The sequence below is a fragment of the Ursus americanus genome, chromosome 17 (genome assembly GCF_024610735.1).
Source record: "Ursus americanus isolate L20-20 chromosome 17, mUrsAme1.1.p, whole genome shotgun sequence".
In the NCBI taxonomy this organism is placed as follows: Eukaryota; Metazoa; Chordata; class Mammalia; order Carnivora; family Ursidae; genus Ursus; species Ursus americanus.
In genome coordinates, this window is record NC_142143.1 from 34,098,432 (window position 1) to 34,117,613 (window position 19,182).

The window sequence follows — 19,182 nt, forward strand, 5'->3', positions numbered from 1 at the left end:
AGAGAGGGAAACTAAGTAAGATTTATTGTTTTAGCAACTTCTTCCTAGGTTTTTCGAAACCCTTTGTTCATAGTGTCAGCACTAGACTGTAAACATTTGAAGGAAGGAACTCTGTTCTTACTGATATACTTTGTATATCAGCACTTATTACAGTAACTGACACATAATCAACTCTCCATAAGGAAAAACTATCTACATTAGTTAATGAAGAGTAAATGACTCAGAAATATAAAATATATGTGAGTATAACCGATTACGATAAGCTGAACTAAATATAGAATTTTAACTATTACATGGATCCTTCTGTGAGCTCATTATAAATGACACAAATGACTTCATAATTTTTATAGCTATTAAAACTGTTCTGAGACAATTCATTCTTTTGCACTCTTCTAGGTTTGTATGGTACATTCTGATTTTCTCTATATTTTTTTCAGAGTCCAGATATTAAAGTACCATATTTTTTGGCCCTTGCTATGAAAGAGTTTCTATTTCATTTAAATTTTCTCTTGGTCATTGCATATCTTTATCAAATACCTTATTAGTTCTCTCTGGTTTCATTTTGTGAGTTGGTTAGACATCTCTGCTCAAACTTAAACTTTCCCTTAACAATTTGCTTCCCTAAATGGTTAAGTCTTGGTTTACTGAGTTTTCTATGGAGTTCCACTATGGTCCCTTGGCTAAGAGGTAGTGATTTCACTCTCACACCTGATGTGGGAAAGATGTTAGGGTCCAAAGCGGACAGACAAGAAAGAATTCTTGAGATGCCTCTGGTGCAAATAAGGTGGTTTTATTAAAAGCACAGGAACAGGACCCATGGGGCAGAAAGAGCTGCACTGGGTCACGATGAGTGCCCCATTATATACTTTCAAGTTGGGAGGGGGTTAGGGATAGCATAAGTCTCTGGAGGGTTGGGCTGAGACTGCCTGATTACCTTTTGCCCTTAGCAAAGTATTAACATCGAGACAGTTGAGTCCCTAGAGTAATGTCACTCTGCCTGCCTCAAGGACCCGTCAATGGGCTATACGGAGTAAGGAAATTTATTAACTTTTTCTTCTATCTTTGTTTCCACATCAACATCTTTCTCATGTGTGCTTGTTAAACAATATAGTTGCATCGTCCAGCTCCCTTTCTCTGGCCTAACAGATGACGGTAATGCTTGTGTTCACGTTGTGTTCAACTCTTGTAGTCTGGGCTGGACACTTGTCTGAGTCCCACTTCTCATTTTTTTTCTTTTCTGGTCACTATCTCACTACACTGTATTTTCTCCAAGTACATCATCCTTGTGATTTCTAATTGCCAGCATGAAGACTACAAGTGGGAAAATAGAGTTTATAAAGTATTTTTTAATACTTTTTCATTTCTTCTGCTATCTTATATCATGATTCTATCATTGTTCTGACTGAAGCTCTGCCAGTGTGATAGGTTGAATCATGCCCCCCCAATTCTATGTTAAAGTTACATTTTAAGGTACTGAGGGTTAAGAATTTATTTGGAAACAGGGTCTTTGCGGATGTAGCTCATTAAAAAGAGGTCACATAAGAGTAGGATGCATCCCTAATCCAACATGACCAGTGTCCTCAGGAACAAAAAGAAATTTGGACACACGCATGCACACAGAGAAAATGCCATGTGAAGATGAAAGCGGAGATCAAGGTGATGCAGCAGAAACCCTCCCCCCCGGCCCCCCGTCAAGAAAAAGGCCAAAGATTGAGAGCAAACCACCAGAAGCTAGAAGAAAGGTATTGGACAGATTTCTCCTTCACAGCTCTCAAAAGAAACCAACCCTTTTGATCCCTTGATCTCAGACTTCATCCTCCAGAACTGCGAGAAATTAGATTTTTGTATTTTAAGCCACCCAGTCATGGTACTATGTTATGGCAGCCCTAGCAAAGCAACACAACCCTGAGTACATAGGAAAACGTCTATTCCTTTAAAAAAAAAAAAAAAAAAGACTCACCAACTTTTAATATATGTTCCACCCAGTTTTTCACTTCACTGTATGTAACAAGATTTTATTGTGAGGATAAATAAGAAATCCTCACTATGCCTGGTATTTCATCAGTTATTTGATAGATTATTACCTTGTTTCAAGTAAGAAATAGAATCCTAAAAAAAGAATATATAATTTATGACCTTAAAATTTTGAAATTCTGTTACATGCTTAAGAAATGCATTTTTTCACTTCATATAAATTTAGATGTTATTTTGTGGCCTATGTAATCATTGCTTTCTCTTAAATTGTGTAACTCCGATATTGTACCACTGTATTTTATAGTCATTTTTCTTTGAATACAACTTAATTATGTTTTCAATTTAATTACATGAAACATTAAAGAATAATTTTTGGACACAGAATACACAAAATTGTAAATTCCCTGCTACATTATTTTAAGAAATTCTGTTTGGTGAATTTTATTCAATCCTTCTCTATCGCTATCTATGCAACTAATTTTTGCATTCAAAATTAGGCATGGATCCTATTACAAAGTGAAGTATCACATATTCTAAAACTTGTTGTATTGCTTGATTCCTGCTTTTATTGTCTTTATTCTAAATATGCCAGATTGTATTCTTATTAGGCATTACTTAATGATGGTTAATTACACAATTTTGTGTAAAGGGCAATATTATGGAAGCAGAAATGAGGGCTTTGCATGCTAGATTACTAAATATTTGTTCCCCTCCGCATTTGCATAATAGGTTAAGTTTTATTTTATCTGCATTGATAATATATTTCCTAGTTCCAGTAGTCTATGATATTACATATTTGAAGAAGTAAAAACATGTTTGAAAATGTGATTTGTTGACGTTAATTAAGATGAAATCTAATTCAGGCATCCCATTTCTGAAATTATTAGAGAGGGTTGCTTAATATATGATGGCTAATTGTGGTCAATGATAAGAACAAGAAAGGCATATATTTTTCTCAAGAAATTATAAAGTGGAAAATAGGTAATAGCATATCATAGTCCCAGTTTCCACACCACAAACCTAGAGTCCAAAGCATATATTATTAGAGATTGTCTGGTATAGCAATCTTTAGGAGTCAAAAGCTCAACCGGAGACCGGCAGTTCCCCAAGACCCTTACTAGGAGCAGTTCATCTTTTATCCCTTTCATTTCTTTGGTGTATTCTAAGATTTCATTTGAAAGATGGTATATGATGCTAAGACATTTGAAAACTAATGATTTGGTTATTTATAATATACCAGCATAAAGGATAAGTTTTTAAACAATGCAGAAAAGCTCACTTTTCTTGAATTTTCATATTAATTTGTGGAATTTTAGAGACACATATGATCAAGGGGATAATTAACATCAAACGCAGATGTGCACCAGAGGAGGAAAGGGAAAACCCAAAATTTTAGCTGTCTTGTTCAAGGTCACAGAATTAATGATAAGGATAAGGACCCAAGTTTTCAATGATATTCTTTCCCAAATACAGTACTTCCAGAAATCATGAACTGGTCTTTGGTCAGTGCCAGTTTTATTATTTTCCGTGTTTACTTCTACAGAGAAATCTTTTGTAAGCAAAACACTTGTAATTGAGTTTCTTTACTTTGAATCTGCAGGAGAAAATGTTGTTTGGGATGGTTTGCTGTGATACACCTTGAGTAATAATAAACACTCTAGTCTTGTATTGACTATTCCATTTGTATGTGTTAGCAGTTACCAAAGTCTTTATAAATCATCAGTTTCCTTTGGCTAGGAAATAGGAGAACTTTAAATTGCATTCTTCCTTAAGTTTAAAAATTAACTCATCATTTTTATTTGGCAGAACAAAAAACTGGCTTTACAGAGATTCCAGAAAATTTTGATATTTTTCAGTTGTCAAATTCCTTAACAAAATATACTTAAATTTAATGAAATACTTTCTAGACCCACTTGAAATAAAAAGGTAGATATAAAATGATCCAAGCCTCACTCTATATTTCAGCATTTATGTCCGGGGCAAGAGATGAAATCAGTGATTATATGGTAATCACAGTAAATTAAAAGGGAAACAACTTGGGGAATTAGAAAAAAGTGACTGCATGTATAAAAATTTATATACTATAAAAAGTCATGATATTTCTTAAGTTCTTGTCTGGGCTTTACATCCTACTTAATATTTAAATAATCTAGGCCAAATATAACAATGTCTTATTGAACAAACCCCTCAACTTTTTTTTTTTTTTTTAATATTATTCCTTGGGTGCATACATACCCTTTTTGCCATCTGGCATTTCATTTGGGATCATAGCCTTTGCACGAAGAGAAGAAATATCACAAGCTAAAATTATACTTAATATAGAGTAAACTGTAGTAACATCTGTGCACATGACAACTTATATTTAGTTGCATCAAAACTCCTTTGGAATTCCAATGACCATTTTGAAATTTTCCTAGTTTACAGGCTAAAATAGCATTCATTTTCCAAGCAAATTGGTTTTCTCATTCATATTCTCCAATTTCAAGAAGTATATGAGCAATCGGTTACAGATCGATTTTGAAATTTTTCTTTGAATATTGCCAGTTCTTTTTAACCTTGAATTTGTGATTTTTAAAAAAATAAGTGGCTATCTGCACTCATATTACCGAGTACCTTGAGTATTTTCATATCAAGCTGGCACAAACATCTCTTACCTCCTTGCTACTTATAAATTTATGTATTATCCTCCTTCATGTAACTTTTAAAAATTTATGTAGCAAATATATAAAGTATACAAATCCTCAGTCTAAACCGTGACAAATTTCATGTGAATATACTCATGTCATTACCACCCATATTAAGAAAGAAAACTGGAGCTGCTTCATGGAAGTCTTCTTTTTTTTTTTATTTTTTTTAATGATTTTTTATTATATTATGTTAGTCACCATACAGTACATCCCCGGTTTCCGATGTAAGGCTCGATGATTCATTAGTTGTGTATAACACCCAGTGCACCGTGCAATACGTGCCCTCCTTACTACCCATCACCGGTCTATCCCATTCCCCCACCCCCCTCCCCTCTGAAGTCCTCAGTTTGTTTCTCATAGTCCGTAGTCTCTCATGTTTCATTCCCCCTTCTGATTACCCCCCCTTTCTTTATCCCTTTCTTCTCCTACCGATCATCCTAGTTCTTATGTTCCATAGATGAGAGAAATCATATGATAGTTGTCTTTCTCTGCTTGACTTATTTCACTTAGCATTATCTCCTCCAGTGCCGTCCATGTTGCAGCAAATGTTGAGAACTTGTTCTTTCTGATAGCTGAGTAATATTCCATTGTATATATGGACCACAACTTCTTAATCCAGTCATCTGTTGAAGGGCATCTTGGCTCCTTCCACGATTTAGCTATTGTGGACATTGCTGCTATGAACATTGGGGTGCATATGGCCCTTCTCTTCACTACGTCTGTATCTTTGGGGTAAATACCCAGTAGTGCAATGGCTGGATCATAGGGTAGCTCAATTTTTAACTTTTTAAGGGACCTCCACACTGTTTTCCAGAGTGGCTGTACCAAATTGCATTCCCACCAACAATGTAGGAGGGATCCCCTTTCTCCACATCCTCTCCAACAATTGTTGTTTCTTGCCTTGTCTATTTTTGCCATTCTAACTGGCGTAAGGTGGTATCTCAGTGTGGTTTTGATTTGAATTTCCTTGATGGCTAATGATTTTGAACATTTTTTCATGTGTCTGTTAGCCATTTGTGTGTCTTCATTGGAAAAGTGTCTGTTCATATCTTCTGCCCATTTTTTGATTTGTTTATTTGTTTCTCGTGTATTGAGTTTGAGACGTTCTTTGTAGATCTTGGATACCAGTCCTTTATCTGTAGTGTCATTTGCAAATATATTCTCCCATTCCGTGGGCTGCCTCTTAGTTTTTCTGACTGTTTCCTTGACTGTGCAGAAACTTTTAATCTTGATGAAGTCCCATAAATTCATTTTATCTTTTGTTTCTCTTGCCTTTGGGGATGTGTCATGAAAAAGGTTGCTTTGGCCAATGTCGTAGAGGTTGTTGCCTATGTTCTCCTCTAGAATTTTGATGTATTCCTGTCTCACATCGAGGTCTTTCATCCATTTGGAGTTTATTTTTGTGTATGGTGTGAGAGAGTGGTCAAGTTTCATTCTTTTGCATGTAGCTGTCCAATTTTCCCAGCACCATTTATTGAAGAGACTGTCTTTTTCCCACCAGATGTTTTTTCCTGCTTTATCAAATATTAGTTGCCCAAAGAGCCGAGGGTCCATTTCTGGGCTCTCTATTCTGTTCCATTGGTCTATGTGTCTGTTTTTGTGCCAGTACCATGCTGTCTTTGCGATCACAGCTTTGCAGTACAGCTCGAAATCTGGCATTGTGATGTCCCCAGCTTTGTTTTTCCTTTTCAACAGTTCCTTGGAGATTCGGGGCCTTTTCTGTTTCCATACAAATTTAAGGACTGTTTGTTCCAGTTCTTTGAAAAATATCCTCGGTATTTTGATCGGGATAGCATTGAAAGTGTAGATGCTCTGGGTAGCATGGACATTTTAACTATGTTAATTCTTCCGATCCATGAGCATGAAATATCTTTCCACCTTTTTATGTCTTCCTCAATGTCTTTCAAGAGTGATTTATAGTTTCTAGAATATAGGTCCTTTACATCTCTGGTTAAGTTAATTCCAAGGTAACGTATGGTTTTTGGTGCTATTGTAAATGGGATGGATTCCTTAATTTCTCTTTCTTTGGTCTTGTTATTCGTGTATAGAAATGCAACTGATTTCTGAGCATTGATTTTGTATCCCACCACGTTACTGAATTGCTCTATAACTTCTAATAGTTTGGGAGTGGCTTCTTTTGGGTTTTCCATATAGAGTATCATGTCATCTGCAAAGAGAGACATTTTGACTTCTTCTTTGCCCTTTGAATACCTTTGATCCCTTTTTGTCGTCTGATTGCTGTTGCAAGGACTTCTAGTACTATGTTGAATAATAGTGGCGAGAGTGGGCATCCTTGTCGTGTTCCTGATCTTAAGGCTTCCAGCTTTTCCCCATTGAGAATAATATTTGCAGTACGCTTTTCATAGATGGCTTTTATGAGATTGAGAAATGTACCTTCTATTCCTACACTCTGAAGGGTTTTAATCAGGAAAGGATGCTGTATTTTGTCAAATGCTTTTTCATTATCGATTGAGAGGATCATATGGTTCCTGAGTCTTTTCTTGTTGATATGATGTATCACGCTGATTGATTTGCGAATATTGAACCACGCTTGCATCCCAGGTACGAATCCCACTTGATCGTGATGGATAATCCTTTTAATGTACTGTTGGATTCTATTAGCAAGTATCTTGTTGAGGATTTTGGCGTCCATATTCATTGGGGAAATCGGTCTGTAATTCTCCTTTTTGAGGGGGTCTTTGCCTGGTTTGGGGATCAAGGTAATATTGGCCTCATAGAATGAGTTTGGTAGCTTTCCTTCTGTTTCTATTTTTTGAAATAGCTTTAGGAGAATAGGTATTATTTCTTCTTTGAATGTTTGGTAGAATTCCCCAGGAAAACCATCCGGGCCTGGAGTTTTGTTATTTGGAAGGTTGTTTATCACTGACTCAATTTCTTCATAATTAATTGGCCTGTTTAAGGAATCAATTTCTTCCGGTTTCAATCTTGGTAGTTTATAGGTTTCCAGGAAGGATTCCATCTCTTCCAGATTGCTTAGTTTATTGGCATATAGCTGTTGATAAAAATTTCTAATAATCCTTCCAATTTCCATGGTGCTCGTCGTGACCTCTCCTTTTTCATTCATAATTTTAATAATCTGGGTCCTTTCTCTTTTCTTTTGGATAAGTCTTGCCAGTGGTCTGTCAATTTTATTGATTCTCTCAAAGAACCAGCTTCTAGTCCTGTTGATCTGCTCTACTGTACTTCTGGTTTCTGCTTGATTGATTTCAGCTCTAATTTTGGTCAACTGCTTCCTCGTGCGTGGATTAGGCCTGTCCCTCTGTTGCTGTTCCAGCTTCTTGAGGTGAGAATATAAAAACTGCGTTTTAGATTTTTCTATTCTTTTGAGTGAGGCTTGGATGGCTATGTATTTCCCCCTTAGGACTGCCTTTGCAGTATCCCATAGGTTTTGGACTGTTGTATTTTCATTCTCATTGGTCTCCATAAATTGTTTAATTTGATTTTTGATTTCCTGGTTTATCGAGTCATTCCTGAGCAGGATGGTTCTTAGTCTCCAAGTGTTTGAGTTTCTTCCAAATTTTTCCTTGTGGTTGAGTTCCAATTTCAGAGCATTGTGGTCTGAGAATATGCAGGGGATAATTTCAATCTTTTGGTATCGGTTGAGACCTGTTTTGTGTCCCAGAACATGGTCTATTCTTGAGAATGTTCCATGGGCATTAGAATAGAATGAGTATTCTTTGGTTCTGGGGTGTAGTGTTCTATATATATCTATGAGGTCCAACTCGTCGAGTATGGCATTCAAAGCCTTTGATTCTTTGCTTAGTTTTTGCCAGGGTGTTCTGTCTTTCTGAGAGTGGAGTGTTGAGGTCCCCTACTATTAATGTATTTTTATTTATATGTCTCTTTATTCTGGTTAAGAGTTGGCTTGTGTATCTTGCTGCTCCCCTGTTGGGGGCATATATATTTATAATTGTCATATCCACTTGTTGAATACTTCCCTTAAGAATAATATAGTGCCCTTCTGCGTCTCTATCTATAGTCTGTAGTTTAAAATCCAATTTATCTGATATGAGAATTGCTACCCCAGCTTTCTTTTGAGGTCCATTTGCGTGAAAGATGGTACTCCATCCCCTTACTCTCAGTCTGAATGCATCTTTGGGTTCGAAATGAGTCTCTTGTAGACAGCAAACGGATGGGTCATTTCTTTTTATCCAATCTGCAGCCCTGTGGCGTATTATGGGATGGTTCAAACCATTTACATTAAGACTGATTACTGAGAGATATGATTTTAATGATGCCATGTTGCCAGTAAAGTCTTTGTTTGTATTGGCTGTGACTTTCTGTTCTGTATCACTCTTGGGGCCTTTTTACTTTTATAGAACCCCCTGTAATATCTCCTGTAGGGCTGGTTTCATGGTTACAAAATTGGTTAGTGACTGGCGATTCTGAAATGTCTTTATTTCTCCATCAATTCTGAATGACAGCCTTGCTGGATAAAGGATCCTTGCTGCATGTTTTTCTCTGAAAGAGCTTTAAATATGCTCCCCCAACACTTTCTCTCATTCTAGGTCTGTGTAGACAGGTCTGACGTAATTCTGATGCCTTTGCCTTGGTACGTGAGAAATTTCTTTGCCCTGGCCACTTTCAATACTGTATCCTTACATCTAATATTTGTGAATTACACTATGACGTGACGTGGCGTAGGTTTGTTGTGGTTGAGCTTGGGAGGGGTCCTCTCTGCCTCTTGGACACGAATGTTTGTTTCCCTCGCTAGATTAGGGAAGTTTTCAGCTACAATTTGTTCAAATATCTCTTCTAGATCTCTGTTTTTCTCCACCCCCTCGGGGATGCCAATGATTCTAACATTGGATCGTTTCATTGAGTCAGTAATCTCCCGTAACCTACATTTGTGGGCGTGGATTTCTTTAAGACCATCTTCTATTTTCATTTTTTCCTCTATTAACCCATCCTCCAATTCACTAACCTGTTCCTCTGCTTCTGCGACCCTGGCCGTCAGAGCCTCTAGTTTTGCCTGCATTTGGCTCATAGAATTTTTAATTTCTGTCAGATTCACTCTCATTTCTGTCCTTAGGGATTCTATATTCTCAGTAACCTTTTTGTTAATAGTTTTTTCAATTCTACTCATCATTTTGACCATCGTTACTCTAAATTCCATTTCTGATAATTTGGTTACATCCATATCCATTATTTCTGTGGCAGAGGCCACAGACTCACTGTCTTTTCTTTGCTGGGGGGCTTCTCCTTCTTGTCATTCTGATGAGGAGAGGTTGTGGGGTTTCCAGAGCCCAAATTATTGACTGGGTCCCAGGCCGTGCCCTTTGTTTTATAGGGATCTTAGGGATGTGGGCTTCTTCTTTAAAGATTTTATTTATTTATTTATGTGGCAGCCAACCAGCGAGAGAGGGAACAGAAGCAGGGGAGTGGGAGAGGAAGAAGCAGGCTCCCAGCGGAGGAGCCCGATGAGGGACTCCTTTCCGGAACGCCGGGATCACGCCCTAAGCTGAAGGCAGGCGCTCAATGACTGCGCCACCCAGGCACCCGAGTTGTGTGCTTCCTGATTTTTCAGCCTGCCTTCTGTGTTCTGGGGGAGGGGCCTGCCGCGCCGATACTCAGGCAGCCCTGTTTGGGTAGAGTCTCCATGTCCCCTGCGAGGGGGGATGGGGATGGGCACTCCCTGAGCCGGTATTTCCAGGCTTTTGTTCTCTGGCGGCTTTCCCTGGCGGTTTGCTGTGCCTCTTCTGAGGGTCAGAGCAGCAGCGGCCAAATTTCAGCCTCTGTACAGAACAGAGGGATTGCGGCCCATTCTCTACTAATGTTCTGGCCACTTTAACTCTGTTTCTGTTGGTGCTGCTCAACCCTGCAGCGTCCGGGATGTGCGCCCCACACCCGGCGTCCCAGCCCTCACTTCCAGGGCCGGCGCGTCTCTGTCCTTTGTGTTCCTAATGCCGCCAGCCGCCAGCCGCCAGCCGCCCCGCACGCGCTCCCGGATCTCCCGGTCTCAGTCTGGATCCAGTGAGCGCACCGGGATTCCGGTGATCCGCGAGATGCCTGGTGGCGCGCGCACCCGGCTCACGGTCTCAGTCTGCTGTTTTGCGGGTGCCGACCACGAGCCCGCCCGCTCCCCCGTGCAAGTGGCTACCGCTTCCCGGTGCCCGAACTCGGCGGCTCCCTCCCCCTTCCGTTTATCTTCCGATATCTGTGCACGGTTTCATGGCTCCCCGCTTCGTACCTCAATACTCAGCGCTGGAGATGTTCATTTGTAGAGATCCAGATGTGTCTTCCTGCGTCTCAGGCTGGTTCCGTGGTTGTTTAGGCTGGTCTGGTACCTATCCAGCTCGACTCGGGGGACCGGCTGAAAACGGTGTCTCCTGCTCCTCCGCCATCTTAACTCCTCCATGGAAGTCCTCTTGTACTTCATCCCAGTCACTATATCTCCCCATCCCAAAGTTTTCCACTCTCTAGACTTCTTTATTAATGGTTTTTTGGTTTTTGGTTTTTTTTAGAGCTCTATATAAATGGAATTTTTAAATAGGCATTATTTAGAATCTGTCTACTTCCACTCAATATTTTATTTGTGAGATTTACCCATGTTGTGTATAGTAATTAGTTATGTATAGTATTCCATGGTATGAAAAACGATTTATCTTCTTTTGATGTACATTTTGATTACTTCCAGACTGGGTGATTACAAACAAACTCCTTTGGTTGAGATATAGATATAGATACATACATACATACACACACATATATGTTTATGTCAGTTATGTACCTGAGTGGAGCTCTTCATAGGTGCTACATCTGTTCAGCAAACTGATCTATATACATAGATATAGATATGTATCTCTATATATAGAGATTTACATCAGTTATATACCTAAGAGTGGAGCTCTTCATAGGTGCTACATTTGTTCAGCAAACTGATCTTTCAAATCTTTGAGAGAGTTCAAACTTGTTATCAAATATGGTTGCATTGATTTGCTGTCCCATCAGTAGTGTGTGTGAGTTCACATTTGCACAACACTTAGTAATGTCCAGTTTTAAAAAATATTCTTGTGAATGTTGTGGTATCACTTTAGAAAAAATCTTATCAAAGAGACTATTCTCTTAACTGCTGTACTATGATATTTTCTTATTTTCAACATGTTATCAGGATGTTATGTCTTTACCACTTTCAATTCGAATCCACAGAAGCAAAGAAACCTGATTAAAATAATGGCAAGGAAGCTCGCTGATACGCTATACAGTACATATATTCTTGTTATCATTTTCAAATAATTCAATCTCTTTGTTAAAATTTTGCATGTCATTCATATTCACAAGACTTCTGCAAACCACTATGCCAGCCTATGAACATGTTGAAGTATCACTCATCTTAATAATAAGCAACAAAAAGGAACTTAGTTTTCTTTTTTTCCATTTTTGTTTTTATTTGCTATTAACCACATTTCTTATAAGTAAAGTTGCCTTTCCTTCCTTGAACATACATTCATTCTCAACACAATGTAATCTGCTTTTGTCACTATCACATTCCTAGAACTACATCCAATTATGCAATGAATGATGTGGTAGGTAGGGCAATGGCCCCCAAAGACGTTCACATCCTAACCCTTAGAACTTGTCAATATGTTACGTGGCAAGAAGGAATTAAATTTGCAGATGAAATTAAGGCTACTATTCAGCCGACCTGAAAATAGATTATCCTTGAATATCTGGCTGAGGCCAATGTAATCACAAGACTCCTCAAAGGGGAAAAGGAGAAAAGGATTAAGACCAGAGAGATGGCATCATGAGCAAACTTGAGTAGCCATTGAGATTTAAAGATGAAAGGGGAAGCCACAAGTCACAGAATTCAGGCAATCACTGTAAGTTGGTTAAAGGCAAGAAAATGAGATTTCCTCTGTAATCTCCAGAAAGGAATGCAGCCCCAGCAACACCTTGATTTTAGTCCAATAAAACTCATTTTGGACTTCTCATCTACAGAAGTGTAGATAATAAATTTGTGCTTTAAGTGACTGTATTTGTGAGGAATTGTTATTGCAGCAAAGGAAACTAAAATAAATCTTGGATTATGAAAGTGAGGAGCTGCCATGACAAATACCTAAAAATGTGGAAGTGACTCTTGGATTGAGCAATTTGTTCTCAAATTTTGAGGAGCATGATAGAGAAAGCCTAGATTGCTTTCAGCAGACCATTAGGAGAGATGTGGATGTTAATGACTCTGCTAGTGACGACTCAGAAAGATTTGAGGCAATTTTATATTCTTGTCCTATTTGCAATATCAGCATTTTGTAATTTTGAACACTTTTGAAAATCTGTATTCCCTTAGTATCTTTACCTGTTTCCTATTTTTTTCAAACCTGACTATGCCTTCTCACATTTCTTTTTTGTTCATTCTGTATATGCTAGGTGCACCTTTCTTTTGTAAATCTACATAGTTTCCCTAGGTAATAGCCTCTACAATAAATGACTTCATCTGCTCCCACACAGAAATGATCCACAAATATTTATCTTCAATACAGAATTCCTCATTGAAGTCCTGATTAAAAATGCAGTTGCTTAATGAGCAAACTTAATAAGATGCCCCTTAGGTAATTCAAAATCAACATGTTTAACATTGAACTTATTATCTTTCAGATCTGCTTCCCCTTTTAATCCCTCTCCAAATTGCTGCTAATATCATCAGTACAATTAATGGAATGAGAAATTTGAGGTCATCTTCAATGCATTTTTCTCCCTATATATCCCCCAAACAGGCATATTCTGCTTTTTAATTTCCTTTCCTAATATTTATGGATCACTTATATGATACTATTACTAGGTACTATTCAAAGCAAAACACATGTATTAATTCAATACTAATAACAATCATTAGTTATGTTCTATTATTATCCTCATTTTACAAATAATTTGAGACAAAGGAAGACATTACCCAAGGTCACACAGGAATGAGTAGACAAGATACGATTAGGAGGCAGGGAGGCTGGATGTAGGGGCTATGATTCAATAATTATGCTGTATTCTTATCTCTTGAATTCACGCTTTATTTCCTTTACGAAATACTTTTTTTTTTTACTTTTTGCTTTTTCATCTGAATTTTTTTATGTTTCCTCCTTTCTGCCCTTCTCTCTGCCTTTCTTTCTCTCACTTCCATCTCCTTCTTTCCTTTTTATTCTCTTCCTTTTTTTCTACATAAAATGCTATCTTAATTTTAGTCTCTACTGTAATTCAAACATTGTAAAGCAATCATTTTAAAATAAGTCTAAGTTATACCCTTGTTTGATACCCTTCAGTAGTTTCACAAAGCCTTCAGAATAAAACTCACTTTTCATACAACATTCAAAAGGTTTATGACTTTACACTGTCTTTAATCTTATTTCCCTTCCCTTCTTGGCTCCCTTGCCTTTTCAGCTTTGTGTGAGAGTTTGTAACTTCTTTATAATATCTGTCTCTAGATGATATAATTTGGCTATTCATTATGCCTCTCCACTACTGGAAAGTAAGCCACTTCAGGAAAAGGATGATGTCTATCTCATTCACTATTCTATCCCCGGCATGTAAAAACAGTATCTAGTATGTAACTGGTGCTCAATAAATATTGTTGGATGGATAAATTAGTCAGAAATCTGAGAAAGGCATGGTGCTTGCCTTCTTGTGTTAAGCCTCTGAAATATGTAGTTGCCTCAAGAAAGAGTAACTTTGTTACAACTTGGTAACTTTGTTACAACTACCATCACTAAGCACTGTGTTTTGTATCTATTTATTTTGTGATATTCACAATGATTGTTACAATTTATTTCAAGGTATATCTTCCCTGCTTGACAGAAAACATCCTAAAGATAATATGTTCACCTTTTATTTCTTTCCTAATCATAACTTTTGAAATCTCCAATCCTATTCTAATAATCAATAGATATATTGTATATATAACAGGTGATGCCAGGTCCATTTAATCTTAGCAACATGTGTCCTCTCTTTTTAACATCCTGACAATTGTTTTACACTTAGATAATAGCACAACCTTATTGTTCTAGATACTTATTTAGCTCAATTTAAGGAATTGTTCAAAGGGTCTCTCTAGCTTCCAATTAGAAGCTAATTTTAAGAATTAAACATTTCTGGGACTCAGTTGGTTAAGCGTCTGCCTTTGGCTCAGGTTGTGATCCCAGGGTCCTGGGATGGAGCCCTGGCTGGGGCCCGCATTGCATTGAGCTCTGCACTCAGTGTGGGGGGGGGGGGTCTGCTTCTCCCTCTCCCTCTGCCCCTTCCCCCCACCTTGTGCGCGCACTCTCAAATAAATAAATAAAAATCTTTTTAAAAAATTCGACACTTCTAAATTGATAACTTTTTATAAACAAGGACAGTGTCTTTTTAAATTTCTAAAAATTACCTAACATTGTTTGAATTTACACAGTAATGGTAAAGAAAGCCATGTTATGGAGCATCACTGCTACTGTCTCTTCTCCTCTTTCCAAAGTAACTATCGAACCCTCTCTTCTCTCCTGATACTTCTTTTACTCTCATTACATCATTTATTCTCTTAAATCACTGGTAAAGCAAACATATAAACTTCCTGGTCCTCGTTGTACTAAATCTATCATACCAGCATCTATGCTGAAACTCCTTGCCTACCCATCTGCTGCCATGGAAGTACTGTTCACTAAGGCTCTGCTTCCCTTCTCTCACATTCTATTGTCCCTATAATGGTGCTCTTTCCTTGCTTTATGGATTTTTCCTTCATTGTGTATTCTCACCTGCTTATGAACGTGCTGCAGAACTTTCTTGACCTCTATTTTTTAAATCTTCCCCTTTCATGGTAAAACATTTTGAAAAAAACTAACTATAATTAATATTTCTACTTCCTAAATTTACATTCTCTTTTTCATCAAATGCTGTGGGGTTTTGTGTCCATCACTCTATAGACACCAGTCAGAATGCTAAAATCAAAACTACAAGAAACGAGTGTTGGCAAGGATGTGGAGAAAAAGGAACCCTCGTGCACTGTTGTTGGGAATGCAAACTGATGCAGCCACTGTGGAAAACAATATGGCGGTTCTTCAAAAAGTTAAAAATAGAGTTACCATACAATCCAGTAATTCTATTACTGGGTATATAGTAAAAGCATACTGGGAAAGTGAAATCATCAGTTCAAAAAGATATAAGAACCCCTATGTTTATTGCTGCATTATTTACAATGGCCAAGATACGGGAGTAGTCCCAGTGCTTGTTGGTAGGTGAATGGATAAAGAAGAGATGGCATATATATACAATGGAGTAACAGCCACAAAAGGGAATGAAATCCAGCCATTTTCAACAAAATGGGTGGATCTAGAGAGTATAATGCTAAGTGAAATAAGATAATAAAAGACAAATACCGTATGATTTCACTCATATATGGAATTAAAAATATAAAACAAATGAACAATGAAAAAAAGGACAGAAAACCCCAGGCTGTTAAATACAGAGAACAGATGGTTGCCAGAGGGGTAGGGGGTAGGGGATGCATGAAATAGGTGAAGGAGATTAAGAATACATTTATCATCATGAGCACTGAGTAATGTATAGGATTGTTGAGTCACTATATCATACACCGCAAACTAATATGACAATGTTTGTTATCAATGCCGGAATTAAAATTTTAAAATTGATTCATGTTTTTGGAAGGTGGACTAGTGACTTCAGAAGGAAATAAGGTTTAGTGATGGGGCATAAGAGGAATTCTGCATTGCTGATTATATTTTACCTCTTTATTTGGGTGAAAACATGAGTGTATTAAGTTTTTGCTTTTGATTTGCATTTCCTTAATGATTAGTGTTGTTGAAGATCTTTTCACTGTATGTCTTCTTTGGAGAAATACCTGTTCACGTCTTCTGCCCATTTTTAATTGGATCTTTTTTTATGTTGAATTCTATAATTCCTTTATATATTCTGAATGTTATCACCTTGTTGGATATATCATTTGCAAACATCTCCCATTCAGTAGGTTGTCCCTTTGTTGATTGTTTGCGTTGCTGTGCAAAAGCTTCTTATTTTGGTGTAGTTCCAATAGTTTATTTTTGCTTTTATTTCCCTGGCCAAAGGAGACCTATCTAGAAAAAATGTGCTACAGATGATGTCAAGAAACTACTGCTGTGCTCTCCTATGGTATTTGTAGAGTTTCGGGTTTCACATTTAGGTCGTTCATCCATTTCGAGTTTATGTTTTTATGTGGTGTAAGAGTAGTCCAGTTTTTTACTTTTGCATGGAACTGTCCAGTTTTCCCAGCACCATTTCTTGAAGAGACTATTTTCCCCATTGCATATTCTTGCCTCCTTTTTGAAGATTGACTATATTGTGGGTTTATTTTGGGGCTCTCTCTTCTGTTTCATTGATTTATGTGTCACTTTTTTGGTACCAGTACCATTCTGTTTCGGTTTCTATAGCTTTGTAGTATGTCTTGAAAGCTGGGATTGTGATACCTCCAATTTTGTTCTTTTTTAAGGTTCATTTGGCTATTTGAGGTCTTTTGTAGTTCCATCCATACAAATTTCAGGATTATTTTCTCTGGTTCTGTAAAAAATGCTTTTGGTATTTTGAGAGGGATTACAATAAATCCATAGATTGCCTTGGGTAGTACTTTAACAGTATTTGTTTTCCCAATCCATAAGCGTGAAATATCTTTCCATTTATTTGTGACATATTTAATCTCTTCTATCAGTGTTTTATGGTTTTCAGAGTACAGGTCTTTCATCTCTTTGGTTAAGTGTATTCCTAGGTATTTATTTTTGTGGAGTTGTAAATGGGATTATTTTCTGCCATTGTTGTTTTTGTTTTGTTATTTTAATTCCAGTATAGTTAATGGGACCATTAACTTACTTTTCTGTTACTTCATTATTAGTGTATAGAAATGTAACAGATTTCTGCATATTGATTTTGTATCCTGTGAATGTACTGAATTCATTTATCAGTTCTAATAGTTTTTTGGTGGAGTCTTTAGGGTTTTCTATATATAGTATCGTGGCATCTGCAGAGAGTGAAAGTTTTACTTCTTCCACACCAATTTGGAGGCCTTTTATTTTTGTTTCTTTTCTGATTGCTGTGACTAGGTCTTCCAATACTGTATTGAATAAAAGTGGTGAGAGTGTACATTCTTCTTATTCCCGATCTTAGGGGAAAAGCTCTCAGTTTTTCACCAATGAGTATGTTACCTCTGGGTTCTTCACATGCAGCTTTCTTTACAAAGTGGTATGTTTCAGCTGAGCCTATTGTGCTGAGGGTTTTTATCATGAATGGATAATATATTTTGTCAAATGCTTTTTCTACTTCTATTGAAATGATCCTCTGGTTTTTATCCTTTCTCTTGTTGATGTGATATATCACATTTATTGATTTGTAAATACTGAACCACATTTGCATCCCAGGAATAAATCCCACTTGGTTGTGGTGAATGATTTTTTAAATGTATTGTTGAATTCAGTCTGCTAGTATTTTGTTGAGAACTTTTATATCTATATTCATCAGAGGTATTGGCCTATAACTTCCTCTTTTTTTTTTTTTTTTTTGTAGTGTCTTTATCTGGTCTTGGTATCAGGGTAATGCTGGCCTCATAGAATGAATTTGTAAGCTTTCCTTCTATTTTTTGGAATAGTTTGAGAAGAATAGGTATTAACTTCTTTTTTTTTTTTTGTTGGGAGTTTTTGATTACTGATTCAATATCATTGCTGGTGATTGGTCTGTTCAAATTTTCTAATCCAGATTTAGTTTTGGTATATCTTTCTATGAATTTATCCATTTCTTTTAGATTGTCCAATTTGTTGGCATATAATTTTTCATAATATCTTTTAATCCTCTGTATTTCTGTGGCATTGGTTGTAATTTCTCCACTATCATTTCTGATCTTTGAGTACTCTCTCTCTCTCCTTTCTCTCTCTCTCTCTTTACATGTCAGGCTAAAGGTTTATCGATTTTATTGATCTTTTCAAAGAACCAGCTCCTGGTTTCATAGATCTGTTCTATTGATTTTTTTAGTATCTATTTTATTCATTTCTGCTCTTTGTCATTTCCTCACTGCTTCTGATTTTGGGGTTTTATTCTCTTTTCTAGCTCTGTTAGGTCTAAGGTTAGCTTATATAGTTGAGATTTTTCTTGCTTCCTGAGGTAAACTTTTCTTTTAGAACTGCTTTTGCTGCAACCCAAATGATTTGGACCATTGTGTTCTCATTTTCATTTGTTTCCATGTGTTTTTTTTATTTCCTCTTTGATTTCTTGGTTGACCCATTCATTGTTTACTAGCACATTATTTATTCATTTATTTTTTTAAAGCAACCCTTTTATTTCATTTTTTTTTAAGATTTTATTTATTTGACAGAGATAGAGACTGCCAGTGAGAGAGGGAACACAAGCATGGGGAGCAGGAGAGGAAGAAGCAGGCTTCCAGAGGAGGAGCCTGACATGGGGCTGGATCCCAGAATGCCGGGATCACGCCCTGAGCCGAAGGCAGATGCTTAATGACTGAGCCACCCAGGCGCCCCTACTAGCACATTATTTAACCTCCACATATTTG